Source organism: Cibotium barometz, chromosome 18 (genome assembly GCF_041138505.1).
Source record: "Cibotium barometz isolate CiBa-2024 chromosome 18, ASM4113850v1, whole genome shotgun sequence".
In the NCBI taxonomy this organism is placed as follows: Eukaryota; Viridiplantae; Streptophyta; class Polypodiopsida; order Cyatheales; family Cibotiaceae; genus Cibotium; species Cibotium barometz.
In genome coordinates, this window is record NC_141063.1 from 47,614,822 (window position 1) to 47,618,955 (window position 4,134).

Consider the following 4,134-nt stretch of genomic DNA (forward strand, 5'->3'; position numbering starts at 1 on the left):
ATTTACCATTATATCCATGTCGTATAAGAAAAGTAGGAGTATCATTTTTATGAATGAAAGAGACAGAGGGGGAGGGGAGGTGAGGTGAGAGGTGAGGGGAGGGAGAAGGAAAGAGGGAGAGAGGAATGGGACGTAAAGAGGGAGTGACAATGGGGGGAGGAGATGCAAGGGATGGAGAAAGAAAGAGGGAGAGGGATGGAACAAAGAGAGGGAATGTCAAAGAGGGGGTAGAGAGAGAGAGGGATCGATAAAGAGAGAGAGAGAGAGAGAGAGAGAGAGAGAGAGAGAGAGAGAGAGAGAGAGAGAGAGAGAGAGAGAGAGAGCATCTCCTGTCTATACATATTTCTTAGTGAGGGCCTTTGTTGTGGGGTGTGCTCACCCAAGAGCTCTTATCATTTTTTCCATACTTCTCCCTATTTTTCTGGTCGTGGGGGGCTGTTTTTTTCTTGAGATATAAAGAAAAGGAGGGAGATATAGATATGAGCAAGAACAAGTAGAGAATGAGAGAGAAGGAGGGAGGGAGGGAGGGAGAGGTGAGGAGCCAGAGAGAGGAGGGAGGGAGGGAGACATACGCAGTTATATTTACCATTATATCCATGTCGTATAAGAAAAGTAGGAGTATCATTTTTATGAATGAAAGAGACAGAGGGGGAGGGGAGGTGAGGTGAGAGGTGAGGGGAGGGAGAAGGAAAGAGGGAGAGAGGAATGGGACGTAAAGAGGGAGTGACAATGGGGGGAGGAGATGCAAGGGATGGAGAAAGAAAGAGGGAGAGGGATGGAACAAAGAGAGGGAATGTCAAAGAGGGGGTAGAGAGAGAGAGGGATCGATAAAGAGAGAGAGAGAGAGAGAGAGAGAGAGAGAGAGAGAGAGAGACATCTGAGTCCATGTAAAAAGTCTAAATTGCTCTTTTGAAGTCTTGTATGGAATGTTCGCCCGAGCATGAATCCAAATGTCATTATATAATTAACTTTCTTCATTGTATGGAGATGCATTACTATGTTTAATAGAAGTGACCTTGGCTTCTGTGTGTGTGTGTGTGTGTGTGTGTGTGTGCATGCGCGCGCTTTAATAGAGATGACCTTAACTCGTGTGTGTGTGTGTGTGCATGTGTGTGTGTGTGCATGTCTGTGTGCGTGTGTGTGCGCTTAATAGAGATGACCTTAACTCGTGTGTGTGTGTGCATGCGTGCTTGCATGCATATGCTCTTAATAGAGATGACCTTAGCTCGTGTGTGTGTGTGTCTCTCTGTTTATATGTGTGTATATGTGCATGTGCTTGTGTATGTATGTGTGTGTGTGTGTGTTGAGCTTAATACTTCCAATAGTTGATAGCAAAAATGGAAGCATTATTCTTGATCTACTAATCATTGAATCGCAGAATCAAATTAGAAACTCAATTTTAGCTTAAAAACATGAAGAAAACTTATAATTGTGTATGTGAAAAACCCACAAACATACACACGCACACACAATTTGACATGCGTGGTACAAGAAATCAAATCACTAATTTTCTCATGTCGACCTTATCCATACAATTAATTTGATATGTCTTATTATGTTAGAAAAATGCGTCAAACAAATTGATTTGTATGTTGGACATAATAATTTAGTATATCAAACAAGTTGAATAGGATGCATATGTTTTCATATTATGCATTGGATAAAATCAATTATATTAGATTATAATAACTTCATACATTTTATTCATGTAAATTTTTTTAAATTGTGTACAACTTTCTTTGTTTAAGTCAAACGCAGCCACCGTGTATATTTGATCTTATATGTCGTATGATTTCACACGTATAATTAGGAAGATACATCATATAGGTGCATGGGCAATTCATTATGTGCACATACAATTGTAGAAAAATGAAAATTACAAAGACAAAAAAGTTATTTTTTAGGAGAATTTTGAGTTATATTTCAAGAGCTTATAAAGATTGAGATTTTTGAGCAAGATAGATTCTATCTTAAACTAACCCAATTAATGGTATAAGAAATCACCTAGTCACTAATTTTCTCATGTCATCCTTATCTGCACAATTAATTTGCTGATGATATTGATGGAAAAGAAGCCCGACCACCCCTGCCCTCCGAGTACACTCCGAGTAGAGCATGAAGCGAAAAAACCTTAGGGGTAGTTTATAGTCAGGTCAGCCGAGACTTGTGTCTCTAGGTCTAAACACTTGACGACTTCTAGACCATGAATGCTTGAGACCGTCCATCATATCAACTCCAAATAGATTGGTGGTTTCTTAACCAATTGGGAACATATGAAACATGAGGAACGCTTTGATAACACGCTAAATTCCACATGTGCGTTTGTCGAACGCTCTTAAGTCGTGGCTCCGGAGGGTGAGGGTGTTCCTTCCTTGGCTATTTATTGGGCCCTTACTAATCGTGTGTCACTTTACACGATTAGTAGGACTTCGCTCGTATGAGTATTAACAGCTTCACGTGACGTGGCTGTCTGACATTGCTGTCAATCGCTTTCTTGATATATAATATTCGACCCTGCGGTAGGATATGTCATTGTCTGGAACCCTAGTATCCAGAAACCCTAATTCCAGCCCAGCCGCGAGCTGTGATGTTGAAACCCTAACCTGGCACAGAGCTGTGATTTAGCAATTCCCCACAGAGCCGTGATTGGTGGAAACTCTAACCCTAGGCGTGATCCGAAAAACCTACCATAGCAACAGATCTGTTAATGTACCACAGAATTGTGATCCGGAAACCCTAGCACTACCACCACCATGTCAGGTCAAGGGCAGCGGCTCAATGTGGTTCCCACGGTGACAGTTCTGGGGGTTGTAAAAGCTCGCCTGATCGGAGCCACGAAGGGCCATCAACTGCTCAAGAAGAAGAGCGATGCCCTAACTGTGCAGTTCAGGCAGATTCTGAAGCGCATCGTGCAGGCTAAAGAAACCATGGGGGACTCCCTCAAAGCCTCCTCCTTCACCCTTACAGAAGCCAAATACACAGCGGGAGACAACGTGAAGCACATGGTGTTGGAAAACGTAGGCTCTGCAGCGGTGAAGGTGCGGGCCAAGCAGGACAATGTGGCAGGAGTAAAGCTTCCCAAATTTGAGTATTTTACAGAAGCAGGGGAAACCAAGAATGACCTTACTGGCCTGGCCAGAGGAGGGCAGCAGATCCAGCTATGCCGATCCTCTTTTATCAAAGCTGTCGAGGTTCTTGTGGAGCTTGCATCCCTGCAGACATCTTTCCTTACCCTCGATGAGGCCATCAAAACCACTAACCGCAGAGTTAATGCCCTGGAGAATGTGGTTAAACCTAGACTCGAGAACACCGTCAGCTACATTAAAGGAGAGCTTGATGAGCTTGAGCGCGAGGAGTTCTTCCGGCTGAAGAAAATCCAAGGGTTCAAGAAAAGGGAGGTTGAAAAGCAGCTGCTGGTGAACAGGAAGCTTGCAGAAACGGCAGCACTCAAGCAGACTGCATCATTGAATGGCAGCGGCGGACGATCTGATGGGAACTTGCTTCAATCTGAGGCTGACAAAGACGAAGATATCATCTTTTAAATGGTTTGCGTTCTTCTTTGTTTTCTGCAGTTTTCTTGCTCTTAACTGCAACCGGTCATTTTGTATACCTAGAAAAGATTTTTTTTATTAATTAGTGACTAAACAAGGAACCCTTTCACTTAGGGGGACATTTAGACTGGAATTTTTTAATTCTGGTCAAAGATTGCTTCAGTCCTATGTTAGATTGTGAAAATCACAATTATCTATCTCGTTATAGGTGATTTCGATCATTTTTTGGGTGACACTATGGTAACCATGAAAAAAAAAGGCGACTGGACTCGACTTGAGTAGGAGCTGCTCTATCCCTACTGGGTGTTGTCCAGGTCCCTCTACACTGTAGTGCCTTCAGTGCATATTCCCCCCAACACAAAACAGCACCCCCCTTGTCAAAACCCCAAAAGTCTCCTCGAAGAACAATCCTGAAACAAGACCCGAAACTTGCAAAACAAAGCCATAAACCGTGAAGGGGGAGTAGGCCTGACTCACCTCCCAACCATGACATCCGTGGGCAAAACCCACAAGACCTGGCTGTCCCCACCGAGCCACGAACTGAGCTAACTAGCTAGACGTACTGACCAGTCTCTACTCCATG

General features: G+C 43.4%; 1 pseudogene across 1 annotated transcript; it reads left to right on the forward strand.

Moving 5' to 3' along the window:
- Positions 1-2,381: 2,381 nt before the first annotated feature.
- Positions 2,382-3,720, forward strand: LOC147629416 (V-type proton ATPase subunit D pseudogene; annotated as a pseudogene). Its single transcript, XR_015267948.1, has one exon. The product of XR_015267948.1 is annotated as a V-type proton ATPase subunit D pseudogene (transcript).
- Positions 3,721-4,134: the final 414 nt, after the last annotated feature.